This window comes from Mus musculus, chromosome 12 (genome assembly GCF_000001635.26).
Source record: "Mus musculus strain C57BL/6J chromosome 12, GRCm38.p6 C57BL/6J".
Classification (NCBI taxonomy): Eukaryota; Metazoa; Chordata; class Mammalia; order Rodentia; family Muridae; genus Mus; species Mus musculus.
Window position 1 is genome coordinate 78927746 of NC_000078.6, and position 17331 is coordinate 78945076.

At 46.7% G+C, this 17331-nt stretch overlaps 2 long non-coding RNA genes across 2 annotated transcripts in view; both read left to right on the forward strand.

Annotated features, from left to right (window-relative positions):
• Positions 1 to 17331, forward strand: part of Gm46359 — a 34103-nt gene extending 16772 nt beyond the window's left edge. Inside the window, exon 3 of the long non-coding RNA XR_001780635.2 lies at positions 16786 to 17331. This is a non-coding gene — a long non-coding RNA (predicted gene, 46359). The remainder of the gene's footprint in view (positions 1 to 16785) is intronic.
• Gm46360 lies at positions 1114 to 12729 on the forward strand. Its single transcript, XR_001780636.1, has 3 exons — positions 1114 to 1181; positions 1452 to 1562; positions 11508 to 12729. It is a non-coding gene; the product is annotated as a predicted gene, 46360 (long non-coding RNA).

Consider the following 17331-nt stretch of genomic DNA (forward strand, 5'->3'; position numbering starts at 1 on the left):
TCTGGGTACACAATCTTGGCAACCTTGCATGGTTCATCACCTTGCTCATCAAAGGGAGCCCCACTTCTATTAGGACAGTGTCACCGAAGGCTAGCCTAGATGGCCCACCACTACCTCCAAGTGCTGGAATTACAGTACAGGTGTGTCACCACGCATAGTGTGATTTTGATTTTTGTCTGAGTCAAATGGGAAGTTACTGGAGAGTTTAAGCAAAGAACACGATCAGTTTTGAATTGTCTCTGTAGCCTCAGGTCTGAGAGCAGTCTATGAGAAACAGACTTAGAGGCAAGAAGGCCATGGGGAAGGGCACAGTGTCTTGTCCTTGCTTGTGAAAGTGGAAGAGGGAAAGGAACTTGAGACATACTCAGAAATTCACCTAAGGACTTCCCCACAGGTGGGGAGGAGGAGGAGGAGGGGGAAGAAGAGGAGGAGGAAGAATAGGGGGAGCACTAGGCATCACTGTTTCCAAGGTGGGAAGAACTGGTGGGAGGGGTTACAGAGACATGGACACGGGGACAGGGTTAGCTTGCCTTCAGGGTCCTTCTGATTCCAAAGTCAAGGAATTCGTTATCTTGCTCTCCTCGCCAGCCAGCCCCTAACACCTGATTTTATAGACTGAGGAAACAGAGTATGACTAAGCAGGGGGAGTCCAGAGTCAGGTCTGAGAGAGGATACCAAAAAGCTGATTTCCCATTTAAGGGCCTTCTACTCTCAGAGCCCGGGCTTCCAGGCCAGCACCCTCTCACCCAGGCCAGCCCTCAACTCTCTCCCCAGCACCTTACCAAAGGCCTCTTTGAGCCATCTTGGCACTGGGACTTGGGACAGAAAGCTATGGTCAGGAGACAAATGTTTTGTCTCCTTCATCCCTAGTCTGTTCCAGTCTCCCTCCTTTTCCAGTGCTTGTTAGCTGGTCAGCTTCTAGATGAGAGATAATGGCAGACTAGGCCTGGGCGGCAGGGGCTGGGAAGCTGTGGGTTAGGGCTGGAAGCAGGTTTCAGCTCCTGGATGGTTTGAGTTCATGACTTCCTTCTCTGAGAAGGATGGCCTCAAACTCACAAACCTCTTGCCTCAGCAGGACATTGAAAGAGGACATAAACCCCTTGTTTCTTTACAGGGTGAAGATTAGGGCTTATGAGTCAGGAAGACCTCACTTGGGATGTCAGCCATGTGACCTTGGGCAGGTCAGTTACATCCTTGGGAAATAGTAATCAGTTTTCTGGAAGCTTTGGGAGGGTCATAGAGAGTTCAGGTCTGATAGATGAAGTGCTCTCCTTACAGATCAGCAGGGAGCACGGGAGCCTCTGTGGTTCTGCAGTAGTGGACCTCATCCCCTTTTTTGTGTATGTTTTCACAGCAGGGTTTCTCTGTGTCTCTCTGGCTGTCTTGAAACTCACTCTGTAGACCTGGCTGGTCTCAAATTCACTGAGATTCCCCTGTCTCTGCCTCCCAAGTGCTGGTTTTAAAGCATGTGCCACCACTGCCCTGCTGCTGAACTCCTAAGACCACAAGAGACAGGCGTCAAGTATCGGTCTCAAAGCTGGCTGGAAGTCACAGGATCTAGGGTAAGAAGGCTTGATCTCAACCTAAGCTCATACCATATTTTTCTCTGTCAGCTTCAGAATGTGGTACATTCAGGGCAAACTGGATGGGTCCAGGCTGGGCTAATGATATTCAGAGGTTAACAGTTTTAGATAAAGAGGAAGAGCTGAACAATTAACTGGACCATAATAGAGCGTGGACACAGACTGGGGGCAATCTTGAGGTATATGTTTCTAAGTGCCAGACACCAGAGCAGGGCCAGTCTGAGGTGACATTCCTCTAGTCTGAGCAAAGAAGAAAGAATGTAATGTCACTGAGTTGTCTTCTTTTAAAGTATATCTGACTGGCGCTTTTTCTTTTTGTTTTTTTTTTTTCTTTCTTTTTTAATAGGTTTTGGGTTTGAGTTTGTGTGTGTGTGTAAGTGTATGTGTGTATGTGTGTATGTATGAGTGTGTATGTGAATGTGTGAACCTGAGTGCCAACAGGTATGTGGAAGTCAGAGAAGTCACTTGCGCGCTCTCTCTCTCTCTCCCCTTCTCTTCACTATATCCCCTTGAGATAGGGTCCCTCATAGAATCTGGAGCTAGATTGGCAGTGATAAAGGCCCAGCAGATTTTCTCTCTAAACTCTCTCAATGCTGAGGTTATAGTTACAAGTGACTACACTTGGTTTTTATGTGGGCTCTGCAGACTTGAACTCAGTCCCAACTCCTTGTTTGTTTTGCCATAGTATTTTACTCTGTGGCTTTGACTGGCCTGGAGCTCACTGTGTGACCAGGCAAGGCCAGACTTGCCTGAAGCTTGGGTACTTCTTGCTTCAGTCTCCCAGGTGCTGTGATCATGAGTCAAGACACCGTGTCTGGCTTTGATGTCATTGTTTTGAAACAGCATCTCCAGCTACATAGTACTAGGTGACCTCAAAGTCAAAACTCTCCTGCCTTTTGAGTTACAGGGATTATAAGTGTGTGCCACCATTTCTTAAATATAAATTTATCCCATTATCCAGTTTTAAAATTTTGTTCTTTATATTTTTTGGTGTTAAAATAGCCTCTCTTTTTCCTGGTCCAGTGGCATGTGCGTGCAATTTCAGCTACTCAGGAGGCTGATGACAGCTTGAACTTCAAGAGTTCAAGGCCATCCTGGGCAATGTAGTGATGCTTGTGTCAAAACAGATAGATCACTGAGAACAGATCTTTCTTTTGGTAAAATATGGGTGAGAATTATTGGTGCTCTGGTTATATGTGATGATTCATGATAACTTAATCTGATCTTTGAATTTTGAAACTCTGTCTATAAATGGGGCACTGAGCCCAGAGAAGATACAACTTTTCCAAAGTGAAAAGCCTGTTTGTTTTGTTTGTTTGTTTGTTTGTTTGTTTGTTTCAGAATAAGGACTGCTGGGTCTCCTGACTTCCAGCCCAGGCCCTTTCACTAGAGTTGTCTGTAGCTCCTTTGGGCCTCCTTCAGTAGCAAGTGACTGAAATCCAACTCAAATAGGCTTAAGCAAGGCGAAAAGTTAAGTCTTTCAACTAAAAAGAGAAATAGATTCTTGGTATAAATAAAACAAAACACTGGATTCTCACGAGTCTTCTAGAAGCAGATGCTCTCAGAACCAAAGCCTCCCTTCTGGTTCAAAACTCCCACGTAACTTGAGAGACAGAGGCAGGCAGATATCTGTGAGCTTGAGGTCAACTTGATCCACACAATGAGTTCCAGGCCAGCTGAGGTGACATATGAGACTCTATCTAAAACTTATTAACCAGCCAACAACACCAACAAAACCCAGTTTATAATTAGAAACCAGGCACATATTAACATACATTGGTAATCCTAGCCTTTGAAAGGACAAAGCAGGAGGATTGTGAGTCTGAGGTCAGCCTTGGTTACACAAAGGAGCGCATCTTTCTTTCTTTCTTTCTTTCTTTCTTTCTTTCTTTCTTTCTTTCTTTCTTTCTTTCTTCCTTCCTTCCTTCCTTCCTTCCTTTCTTTCTTTTTTTCGAGACAGGTTTCTCTGTATAGCCCTGGCTGTCCTGGAACTCACTCTGTAGACCAGGCTGGCCTTGAACTCAGGAATCCGCCTGTCTCTGCCTCCCAAGTGCTGGGATTAAAGTCGTGTGCCACCACTGCCCAGCTGGAGCTCATCTTTCAAAATCAACCAACCAACCGAATAACAAACCTCCATGACTGGGTTTCCCATCGTTTTTATATACCACTAACACACACACACACACACACACACACACACACACACCACACTCCTGAATCTACATCCTTTGGCTCATTTTCTTCTGGCTCACTGCTTCTCTCAGGATACACCTGCGAAGAGTGTCTAAGAAACCCTAATCCAGCAAGCTCTGCTGCTGCTCTGGGGAGGTGGCACATTATCCCTAGCGAGCATTATCCCTAGCGAGCACCATCAGAAACACCATTCCTAGCAAGCATCATCAGAACACGCTGTCCCTGCAGCTTTTCAGCTGTAACTTATTAGCCGAGTAATTGCGGGAAGCATCTGTGTTTTCTCTATTTTGTTGCTAATGATCAGCACAGACCCGAAGAACTGGAAATAAGTGACGGGAGATCAGATGTGTTTGAAGCTGAGTAAATGTGTATGTCCTCAAAGATAAGGCCTCCCTGATATGGATGAAAAGTTGCCTGGAATATGCCTTAGGCTCACGGACTAGTGTATGATTCAAATGCTCAGGTGGGTAAAACGGTAAAACTCAGCTTTGAAATTCTGTCCGCTCACCTTGCCCTGAGATACGCTAGTGTTAGGGCAGGGGCGCACCACTGGTTCTCTTTGCCTTTAGCACACTGAGCTGATGCGTTCCTCTCAGACACATCTGCTTGGCTGGTGAGCAGGAGGAAGCAAAAGGATAGCCGACAGCCATCCTAACACTTGAGGTGCCATTAGCTCCTCACAGAGAACCTTAGGGCTTGCCTTGTTTCAAATCCGTTTTCCCAGGATATTGAAGCCACAGCATGAAAGAGAAGCATCGACATCCACTTGAGGAGAACAAATCTGGATAGAATAGAGATCAGCTTTTAGGGGCCTGTTCTCACCTTCTATTATTGAGACAAGGGGTTTCTTCTTTCTGCTGTTGTGATATGTACTACAGATTAGCTGATCCACAAGTTTCTAGATAATTCTCCTATCTCCCCACAGGAGTGCTGAGGTTACAGATGCAGGTTACAACATCTGGCCCTTTCAAATTTGTTTCTGTATGGTTGGGCAGTGACGGCATACAGCCTTTAATCCTAGCATTCGGGAGGCAGAGGTGGATGTATGTCTGTGAGTTTGAGGCCAGCACGGTCTATAGAGCAATTTCTAGGACAGCCAAGGCTACACAGAGAAACCCTATCTCAAACAACAACAACAAAGCGCGTGTGTATAAGAAAAGGTTCATCTGCATGTGGGAGCCAGAAATCCTTGCATTAGCGAAGGTGAGGAATGACGAATGCCATAACTTTGGGCTACATAAGAGTTTCAGATCAGCCAGAGCTACAGGCTAAGACCTGCCACCAAAAACCAAATGAGTGAGTTGGCTCAGTAGGTAAGGACGCTTGGTCAAACTCAAGTATACTTGAGTTGAGCCCAGGAATCCACATGGAACAAGGGAACTGACTCTCAAAAGTTGTATACACATACAGACACAGACACACACACACATACACTCTAAATAAAAACAAAGCAAATAAAGACAGACACACAGACACATAGACACACAGAGAGAGAGGAGAGAGAGAGAGAGAGAGAGAGAGAGGAGAGAGAGAGAGAGAGAGAGACTGTGATCCATTAGCTCCCATGGCTTTGAGCCCTGTTGAGTCAATGCATTGTGGCAAGAAGGCAGAACTGCACATCACGCCAAATAGATTCCCATTAATGAAGGAAAGGCAAAGGGGGAAGGAGAGAAGAAGAGTCCCTTCTCTTGTGTCCTAAAGACATCTCTCTAGGCACTAGCACTACCCTACAGTGCCATCCTGGTGACCTAGCCTTTACCGCATGAGCTGTTGGAGAACATTCAACATCTGAAGTGCAGAACCAGGTGACCACTGTGTATCAGTCATACTTTCTGAGGATTACACGAAAGGATCTATGTCATTTCTACTTTCACACATCCAGGGACAGCTTCTCCAACAGGCTCAGGACAGTGTCCAGAGCTCTGTGATGATCCAATGCAGCCTTCACTTAAGTAATCCAGATACGTTGTCAACATCATTCAGGGTATCTATGAGAGTGTTTGTGAATGAGACTAATGTCTGAATCAGTACACTGACAAAGTGAATTGTGGGTAGGTCTTATCAAATCTGTCAGCAGCCTGAAAAAAGAATAAGGTAGAACAAGGCATACGCAATCTCCTCTGAGACGTTTGTTTCTGCTTTTGACTTTAGGCTCTGATTGGTTCACAAAATGACTCTCCAGAGTCACTGGCTTGCCAAAGTAAGATCACAGGATTTCTGAGTCTCCATAGACTCATGAGATATATGTATCTCCATCTTGCTAATTCTGTTTCTTTGATAAACATAGGCATGTTTTGAAATATTTTATCTAGGAAAATATATATGTTTTTTGAGTCAGGATTTCTCTGTGTAGCCCTGGCTGTCCTGGAACTCACTCTGTAGACCTGGCTGGCCTTGAACTCAGAGGTGCACCTGCCTCTGCCTCCAAAGTGCTGGGATTAAAGGCGTGTGCCACCACCACCCAGCTCTATGAAAATATTTTATTTGTAATATTTTTAAAAATTATTAGGAAAGGGTTGGAGAGATGGCTTAGTGAGTGAAGTCCAAAAACAAGGAGCTGCAACCATATCTCCAGAATAAAGGGCTCTAGCAGGCCCGGGGACAGCAAACACAGACCAGAGCAGAGCAAATGTGGCACTGTCTCTTTTGCCTTTTATAGCTTTCCCTGTTCTTTGCTAAACTCCATTAGCTTACATTCCTAAAGCCCCCAAGGTCTATTCCCTTATCTGGCCACTTCCTCCCCTGACCACCAAGGTGCAGTGAGAATTTTGGTTTCATGTGTTATGTGAATATGTTTCTGTTTTAGTCCCAGGTAAGGTTGTCCACAGCTGCTAACCAGGATTTGTCCTGTGCTCTAGGAGGGGTGTGATTTTTGCCAGCTGCAGGTAGTTTACCTTTGGAATTCTGAAAACTCTTGAGAGGTTATAAATGCAAGAGCTACTGTACCCTCTGCTGCTGGTCCCTGATGCTGCCTTTGCTGTCTTGCTGATTTTGCTATAGCTGGTTGCTGGTTGGAGATATTCTGACAACTAAGATTAGACTTGTCTCAAGGAACTTGATGTCCCTAGTTAGCAGGAAGTAGTTTAAAGAGATCTATGCCCCCTTTCTTTCTTTCTTTTTTTTTTTGTCTTTGTTTTTGTTTTTGTTTTTTTTCTGAGACAGGGTTTCTCTGTGTAGCCCTGGCTGTCCTGGAACTCACTCTGTAGACCAGGCTGGCCTCGAACTCAGAAATCCACCTGCCTCTGCTTCCCGAGTGCTGGGATTAAAGGTGTGCGCCACCACGCCTGACTCTATGCCCCCTTTCTTTTCTAACCTTCTTTCTCTCCTACCTAGTATTGGGGGGTTGGAAGGAATAAGGGTTGGAAGGGTGGTAGATATAAGAGCATCATAAAGTAGCGCATACACACACACACACACACACACACACACGCACATAAACCAACCAACTAACCAAACAAACCTATACCAAAGTCCAGCTGTCAAAGTATTGAAGTCCAGCAATCAAAAGCCCCTTATGGCTTACCTAATTAACATGACCAATCAAAACAAACCAACGCATTGATGTCCTGGTGTCAGCAGGAAGCAGCCAGAGAGAATAACGTCCACTTACCCAAGACCTAACTACCTAATAATAAAACAAAAAGGTGGGCATGAAGAACTCTAATAGGCCAAAGCTTGGCGAACACACGCCTGACCATGGGAAACACAGACATGACCATTTTAACCCTTTTTCTTCCTGCTAAAAACTATTATGTTCTTAAAGCTTGCCCCCAACGTCTATTCCCTTATTTCGCCGTTTGATCATTCCTAAGACAAACACCTCAGTCCAACAATCAAAATGTATTACTTGGCTACTATGTCCAATCAGGACTTGCCAACGCTGACTCCTTCTTTTTCCTCGTAAGAGCCCCACTCCTGTAGAAACACCCTCTCTCGCTCCTCTCGCTCTCCTTGAGAAGACTGCTCAGACCCGGGTTTAGACCAATAGAAAGTCTTTATTAGCCCGCTGGAGACCACACTGGGTGTTCTGGATCCCAAGTTTAGCCCTGAGCCTTTCTCAGGGTGAACTTTTAAGCACAAAAGCCATGTTCTGGGTTGATATACTTCAGTGAACAAGAACAGTTTGCCAGAAGCAGAATTAAAGAACTATAGAAGCTAAAGAGCAAGGTTAGTACACTTTGAGACTATCCCAGAAGTATATGGACACTGATGGATTAGGCCTTTGTTTTTTAGTCTTGCTGTCTACTTGCTGAGTTTTATAGCCTGAGTGGAACTTCCATCATGGAGTAAATTGTGCTAAGATCTGGGACCCTGTTTTCAGTCTCCAGCCCCCACATAAAGGCTGGGCATGGCAGCACTTAGTGAGCAGAGACAGGTGGCTCTCGGGGAGTGTATCCAGCCAGTCTTACAAAAGCAGCAAGCTTCAGGTTCAGGAAGAGACCTTGTCTCAAAACCAAAATGTAAAATAAAAGGTGTCTAGCAACAGAGTAACATACCAGAAGTGACATCTGGTTTCCATGAGTGCATGCAAAGGCACTGTATCTGCGCAGGCCTGCACTATACCTGCACATGTGTATACCACACATATACACATGAACATAAAGGAAAAGGGACTCTAACAATAATGAACATATAAAAATGAATAAAATTTGGAGCCTTTGTCTTTATAACAATAAAAATGTACAATTAAAATATTTTATAGGAGCCAGCAGAATGGCAGTGTCTAAAACCTATGAAAGTCACAGGAGGACAGGCTAACATTTTTAGCATACTCGTCTTTGAGCCAATGTCTGCCTTCTGGTTCTGGAGATGCTGGGGATGGTATTTCCATGGCTTTCCACTGACCTTGAAGAAGGAGTTATTTTTGGAGTCATTGTTTTGAGTTTTGTCTACGAATAGAAGTGTGTGTGTGTGTGTGTGTGTGTGTGTGTGTGTGTGTGTGTGTGTGTACGCGCAGTAGGGGATGATTCTGGTCACACAGAGGCCAGCAGGCAGGCCTAGCAAAAGGTGAGAAATAGCTTTTTCAGACAAGGGTGGCTGTTCAGAGGCTGCCTGCCTCCTCTCCCCTCTTCCTCTGTGTCCTGTCCTGTTTTCTGTCTAATTAGGTTGACCTCTGCCTCCTGTAGACCAGGGCTCAAATATTTACTGTTCATGATAGGTCAGCTACCCTACCATGAGGTAAAGATAAACTATTCAGTCAGTGCCTGGAGTCCTCAGGGAACCAGCCCCGTAAACAAGCTGCTCTAACTACTCAGCGCCTTGGGCTTCTAACAGAATTCAGTGTCCCAACTCTGCCTGGATCACGGAGCAAGGCCCTGTAGAGGAAGAGACATTTGATCAGGGCTCGGAGGCATGGATGTGGTTTGATCATCAGTGTGGCCTCGGGGGAGAGGGGAGGAAGGCAGAGCCTTCCATAGCGAAGACTTTGTGATGGTAAGAAATGAGATGAATGGTTAACAAAGACTGCAGCTTTTCTGTGAAGTGTAAAGCTATTTCTTCCAACTAAAAAAAAAAAAAAAAGAAAGAAAGAAAGAAAGAAAGAAACAATATCCAGAGGAGTGCCAGTGAGGCTCCAGTACTGACAGAGAGAAGCCAGAGGCCTCGTTGTACCAGACCAACGAGTCATCGCAATGAACATTTGCAAGCAAAGAAGTGTGGACAAAAGGGTACACTGTGGGACACACTGTGACACACTACAGCTTCCACAACATTCTTTTTCTTCTGTTGGGAGGAAGGTTACAGGAGTAGAGGGCCTGGACAGTGGGAGGGGAGAGGAGTGGGACTGGGGTGCATAATGTGAAATTCACAAAGAACCAACAAAAAGTAAAAAGAAAAAGAAAAAGAAAAAGAAAAGGAAAAAGAAAAAGAAAGAAAGATCTAGAGAGATGGTTCAGTGGTTAAAAGTCTCTCCCTCTCCTCCTTTCCCTCCCTCCCTCCCCCTACACTCTCTCTAATCCTCCACCCACCTACCCACCCACCCATCAACACCAGTCAGGGTTTCTCTGTCTCCCTAGCTGTCCTAGAACTTGCTCTGTGGACCAAGCTAGCCTGGAACTCACAGAGATGCGCCTGTCTCAGCTTTCCTAGTGCCGGGATTAAATGAGTGCGCCATCACAGCCTGACTTCCTTGCTGTTTGGCGGGGAGGAACAGATTCTAGAACCTAAACTTACAACCACCTATAACTCCAGCTTCAGAGGATCCGATGTCTTCTTCCAGCACCCATGGGCGCCTGCATGCATGTGCACACACACATTAAATAAGTGTAGAGTGTACTGTGTTGTAGAAGACCTACTGCCGGCACCAAGAATTCGGTGTCCCTTGTTTTTAATCGCCCTCGGCTTTGACAGGAAAAGAAAGGGGGTGCACTGGGCCCCTCTGAGGCTGGTCTTACTCCCCTAGCCCCTTTGCCTTTCTACTTCCTCTAGATCCTGTAGCTGACAAAAGACCCAACGACATGGGTAAGGAGCTGACAAATACCTCTTAGCATCACAGAACTCAGACCCCCTAACGCGCTTCCTTAGTAACTAGCAAGGTCCCATAGAGAAAGGAGCATCTGAGCAGGACTTGGAGTGACCTCAAGCCGTTGTATAGTCTAACTAGGGAAAAAGAAGAAAGTCGGCCGCTGGTGAAGACTTCACTCAGTGTGCAGCTGACTTTCCCTGCTTTTCCCTTCCCTCCCACAAAAGCCCTCTCATCCCTGAGCCCCGCCCCACCTTCCATGAAGGCAGAGCTTTGAGGAGCCGGTCCCTTAACTAACTTCAGGGACAACTTTGAATCATTGACTTCTTCCTTCCAATTCTCATCTTCCTCATTTTGATCACTTGGGGGTGGGGAGGCAGTAAGACATTTGATTGCAATAACAGAAAGTGGTCCTTCCGGGAAGATGGTACACACGGCACGGACAGCGAGGAGCTCAGGGTTCTGAGAGTGGCAGGCGGGCACAGTCAGAAAGAGGGGTGTGGAAGAGCCTGGTATAGTTAAAGCTGTTATCTGGAAACTAGGAAAAACAACTCACCTCAATGTTGAGTTGACTGTACCAGGCCCTTAGAGGATGTCTGGGCTGGAAGTGTGGGCTCTTCACTTGAGCCCAACGACTTCTAACGTAAAAGAGCAGGTGTAAGCCCGGCATCGCTGCCTTTCTTTTATATCTGTTTCCTTTGACACTTTACACTTTGGGTCTAATACCTGCACAACTCTGCACTTAGACCTGTCAATCACTTAAGGGACATTCATTTAAAACTGGTAGTCCCAGCTGGCCATTAGTGTTACATGCCTTTAATCCCAACATTTAATCAGTACTCAAGAAAGGCAGGCAGATTTCTGTCAGTTCAAGGCCAATCCCAGTACTTGGGAGGCAGAGGCAGGAGGATTTCTGAGTTTGAGGCCAACCTGGTCTACAGAGTGAGTTCCAGGACATCCAGGGCTACACAGAGAAACCCTGTCTTGAAAAAAACCAAAAAAAGAAAAAGAAAAAAGAAAGAAAGGGAAGAAAGAAAGAAAGAAAGAAAGAGAGAGAGAGAGAGAGAGAGGGAGGGAGGGAGGGAGGGAGGGAAGGAAGAAAGAAAGAAAGAAAGAAAGAAAGAAAGAAAGAAAGAAAGAAAGAAAGAAAAGAAAAGAAAAGAAAAGAAAAGAAGAAAGGAAGAAATGAAAAGAAAAAATAATTTAAACAAACTGGTAGTCCTCCCCCTTCCCATCAAGGCTGACGTCATAATTACCATATTTTACAACAGCCTGTTCCAGATCACCAGTGTAGCACCTGGAAGTCTCCAGTCTTTATGCTAACATGAAGAAAGGCCCTGGGGCAGCAGGGATTTTCGTATCTGTTGCAGGACTCCTACGGTGGATCTTGACATACTGGAATCAATTCTTTACCTATTCACCACCAACTTTTCCCAGTTGGTATTTTGGAGCAAATGTCCCAGCCTGGTCTGCTAAGACCCTCCGCTGAGCTGGGCTTCCAGCCTAGAACTCTAGAGGAATGTGGCTTCTAATCTGTAAGGTCCTAGCCACTTGGAAAAGCACACCTTTTAGCCTACTCCAACACAAATAGCTGTTTGCCCTTTGACTCTGCTTCCTTGCACGTAGCTCACAACCCAGTGGGATTGCCTGTGCGATAACAAACTCCTTCCAAAGTGTGCTGGAGTTCACGATAATGAGGTGAAACTCCAAGACATCTTCAGGATGGGGGTTGGTTGCCAGAAAAACCAACACTTAATTAAAGGGTGGGGATGCCCAGCCTCACTGTCTGACCTCCAGGGAGGGGAGAGGCACCAGGGGTTGAAGTGTGAGTTGAAGTGTGAGTTGAATTATGAAGCCCAAGGCTGTTCCCTGTTGGTGAAGAAACACCTCGCCTTACACGTCTGTTGACTGTTCTGACACATGACCTCAGTCATAAAGCCATGACCTTGTGTTCCCTGCATTCTGTTCTCATGGATGGTCGTTCTCAGAAGGATGCCATTAGAATCCTCATTTTGTGGTCAACTAGATAGAAATGTAGGTCATCTGGGGACCCTGCCTTGGTGGGGGTACTTTGCATAGAAATAAACCCTTTAATTTCTGAAATCTAATGCAACTCCAAGAAGAGTGTGTCAGAATTAGGTACCAGGTTATGGGAGAAATTGGGTGGAAAAATAGCATGTATTTGGCGCCACCTCCCTCCACCCTACACACATTAAGTTCAGAAGTGATGTCAGAAAGAATCCCTCCCACACAAGGGTTATTCACAAGGAAACATGAACCTGACTTGAGGGAAGTGAGTCACAGAGCAGCCCATGTAGCTCACGTTGCTTATGGCTGATGTAAAGACCTTCTAGCCTTGGAAACAAGCCTCGGAAAAACAACACACACACTCATGCACGCACTCAGTCATTCACATATGCACGTACACACCCACTCACACACACACACAAACCACACACCATACACACCATATACACCACACATACCATACTACATACATTCACCACACACACCATAACACACACACACACAAACCACACACCATACACACCATATACACCACACATACCATACTACATACATTCACCACACACACCATAACACACACACACGCCATACCATACACACACATACCACACGACATACTATATACACACACAGACCACACACCACACCCATATATATATATATATATATATACCACACACACACATATCATACCACACACTCACACAGAACACACATATGGGTGCATACACAAATGCACACATACACACACATGCACAAACCACACACTATACACACCACATATACCACACACACACATACCACAATACATATACCACACCACACACACAGACCGCATACCACACATATACACATACAACATACCAAGCACACCACATCACACACACACAGACCACATACTCTCTCACACACACACACACACACACACACACACACACACACACTACTATACACACTACATCACACTACACATCACATACCGTACACACACACAGACTACATATACACATCACACACAGGCACTACACCACACACACACATACCACACACACCACACCATATACTATACTACACTATACTACACTACACACTATACACACACCACACACATATCACATACCATACACACACACACATACACACTCACACCACACACCATACCTCAAACAATACCACCAAGCAGCCAGGTGTCTTTGCTGTGCTGTGCTGTGCTGTGCTGGGCTGGGCTGTGCTGGGCTGGGCTGTGCTGTGCTGTGCTGGGCTGGGCTGTGCTGTGCTGTGCTGTGCTGTGCTGTGCTGTGCTGGGCTGGGCTGTGCTGTGCTGTGCTGGGCTGGGCTGTGCTGTGCTGGGCTGTGCTGGGCTGGGCTGTGCTGGGCTGTGCTGTGCTGTGCTGTGCTGTGCTGTGCTGTGCTGTGCTGTGCTGTGCTGTGCTGTGCTGTGCTGTGCTGTGCTGGGCTGGGCTGTGCTAAAGGACTACTGAAGGGCTGGAGAGAGGGCTCAGCAGTCTAGAGCACTCTTGCTCTTACAGGGGGTTGATTCCCAGCACCCACATTGTGGCTCACAAGCATCTGTGACTCCAGTTCCAGATACAGAGTATCAACACCCTCTTTTGACCTCTCTGGGAATGAGACAGGTACATGGTACATAAATATACATGTAGACAAAACACCAATACACCTAAAATAAAAACAAATCTTAAAAAAGAAAGACTACCTGAGCCTGGAAAATGCATACAACCAGAGTTGATTTACCCCTCACAGTTTTGAAGGCCAATAGCAAGGCACCAGGATCTGCTGTGTGAGGAGAGCCTAGTACCTGTTTTTAACATAACGCCTTGAACACAGCGTCCTTGGGAATAACACTGCTCTTCATGTGGAAGAAGTGTGAAAGAATAAAAAGGAATTCGCTCCTACAAGTCTTAAAAGCCTTTAAGTCCATCCACATGGAGGAAACCTTAGAGGCCCCATCTTTCAGTACTGTTACAATGGGAATTAAATTGCAATGTGAATTTCTGAGGGCCAAATATTCAATAAAGCACCAAGAAATGTTACATCTTTGGTTCATTGCAGTGACAACTGGATGCCCTGATGAGTTTCCCCAGCCATCTGTCCTCTTGAGCACCAGGCTAGTGAAAGGCTCCCGGGGGCGACAATATGGAGGCCCTGGTGGGGCTGGTTCTCTGGGAGGATGTGGGAAAGGCCGAACCCAAGCTCCAGCCTACCTCTTCCACAGGTGCCTTCCTGGGCTTCTCTTTTCCAATTTGTAAGATGGGGGACCCTGTGCTTACTAATTACTAAGGCCCAGCCCTAAAAGTAGGATTCTATGAGTCTAAACTCAGAGCCCCTACACCCTGACACACATATCCCAGAGACTGATGGAGTTAACTGTAAAATGGCTCATGTTGAACAAGGGAACTCCCCTGATGGCCAACAGCCTCCAGTGTACCTCTGCCCACCTCTAAGCCAAGCATTCTCTATGAAACTGACACCAGAGATTTAAGGACCAAGCCAACAGAGGCTGTGTTCCAGGCCACTTAGGGGGCTGTCTCACCAAGCGCCCATAGCCATTGCTGTCCTGGCTCCTTACAAGTGTGACCTCCCTCAAGAGGGGTAGAGTGGGTCACCTCCTGCCACATCTTCAGGGGACTGTGCACTTGTATCTTCTAGTTTCCATCACCAGAGAGGCACGGGGGTTCAAAAATGCCATGAAATGAATTCGGTAGACCAGGTTAAATAGAGGGCCAACCTCTTAGCTAATTAACTGGGCCTGGGAGCAGAATCATGGCGAATCTGGAAGCTGTCACCACAAGAGTACACTTTGGTGGGGAAGGTTTCATTTCTGGGAAAGTCCTGAAGAGCTGGGTAATAGCAGGTTGAGGAATGACAAATGGAGCGCCCCCCAGACAATGCTGGCCCCTGAGCAGGGGCATTGGTGTGTTTGCTCCAGCACCAGGAGAAGGAGTCAGGGCTCCATTCGAATATGCTGGGAATGGAGGGAGCGCTGTGGTGACCTGAGAGAGTGCCAGACAAGGGAAGATTTAATCTTCCAAATAGGAGAATTGGCAGGGCAACTGTGAGCTCTTCAAGAATGGGAAGGACTGTTCCAGGAGGCCTGCGGGATGGTCACGTCAGGGTAGTCAGATGGCAGCCTGGCTTCAAGAAGATTGTTCAGCCAGCAGGCTTTAGGTGCTCATAACTGAGCGCAGGAGGCTGCACTTGGCCCTTGCCCCTGCCGCACTTTCCCCTCCAATTCTGAGTCTCAGAATTACCTTAGATTAGTTAACTCATCATGCCAAGAGAATTCAGGAGGAGCTAGTTCCAGCCCAGACCAAATAAAACAGAATTCCACCTGCAGGGAACGAGATCCATATATTCCAGAAACAGCTCTCTCAGAGCCTTGGAGCTGCAGAAGAGAATCACAGAAGACACTGGAAAAGGATCCTCTTCTCCTCCTCTCCCCTCCCCGCCCCTCCCCTCCCCTTCTCCTCTCCTCCCCTCACCCCTCTCCCCTTCCCCTTCCTTCTCCTCTCCTTCCCTCCTCTCCCTTTGTCTTTTGTCCTTTCCCTTCTCTCTCCTCTCCTTCCTCCCCTCTCCCATCTCAGGTAGCCGAGGCTGGCCTTGAATTAACTAAGTGGATGAGAATAGTCTTGAACTTCTGATCATCCCGCTTCATCACCCGAGTGCTGAGGTCAGAAGCATGCACCACCACACCTAGTTTATATGGCACCAGAGAATAAACCCAGAACTTCCTGCGTGCTAAACAGGCGCTCTATTAACTTAGCTACATTCCTACCTATTTTTCATTTCATTTTTTTCTCCGCTTCATTTCTTGATTGTAAGTTGGGTCAAAGGAGTTATTTTGAAGATTGGATCGCTTCGTTTTCACAAGGCTCTAAGATGGTCATTTGTCCAATGTCGCATAGACAAAAAGAGGGTAGAGCTTGAATTTGAACTTGCTTGGAACTGGTGGGGGGGGACTTCCCTGGGCCTGGCCTTGGCCCCACCCCCACCCTCACCCTCCACCCCTGCCCCTTATCAAGCCCCTTCTCAGTCTACAGCCTACCCTTCCTCTTATCATCTCAGATAAGGCTTCCTTAGGCTAACTTTTGTATGCTAAAAACACAGGACACTTTAGGTCTCACATGTGGGGAAACTGAGGCACAGTGCCATCATAGTGACATATTACCTCCAGAAAAGAGGACCAGGTGGCTGGAGCAGGTAGCAGATGTCCTCAAGTCATGATCTGGTGATAAAAGTGACTGGAGAGTGAGCCAGAGACCCACCTTGGTTACTCCCAGGGGATATACTTAGTGCTGCTGCACTGGGTCAGGAGAGCCGGTGGGTTGACACATCAGCTTGTCCCTCTGAGTGGGAGGAGGCAGCCTGCCTATGTCCCAGCACTCAGGAGGTCAAGATGGGAGCATCACTTGCGCCTAGCTTGAACAACATAAGGCTCAAAAAAAAACCAAGTAACTTAAGACAAAGGAAACATTTACAAATGTTCTCATTGTCTTGTTTCAGGCTCTTCTGGAACCGTCAGCTCTTGTGTAAAGGAAGCCCTGAGAGATGCAGCAAGAGAGCAGGATGGGTCAGAACCAGGAAGAACATCCTCTGGTAAATGGATGCAGGGTCTACCTGAAGCCTCCTGTTCTGCCCATTTGGATGTCTTGCATCAGCCCACTCAGATACTCGGGATGCTGACCGGCTGAGTCCTTAAACGGCCTTCCCTCTGATTGTCTGCCTCTGTCCTTCCCATCCAGGACATATAAATAGATCTCAGCTGTACCTATTTTTCCTCCCAAAGTCGCTGATGCTCTGAGTTGTTCCTTCCCCTGTGCCAGGTCAAGGTGGCGTCCCAGTCTTCATTGTGGTAGATCAGAGGTTCCGAGCTGGGGGCCCGAGAGCCAGCTGCTGAGTCAGAAGTGCACATGGAACATGACCATCTGCTGGGGCCTTATGGAGGCTCCCAAGCTGCAAAGAGAGTGGCAGAGGTGACCTGAGCTTACAGTTCAGCTTTGAGCATCTGGAAGGTGCAGGAGGCAGCAGAGTGGCTATAACTGGGAAGAT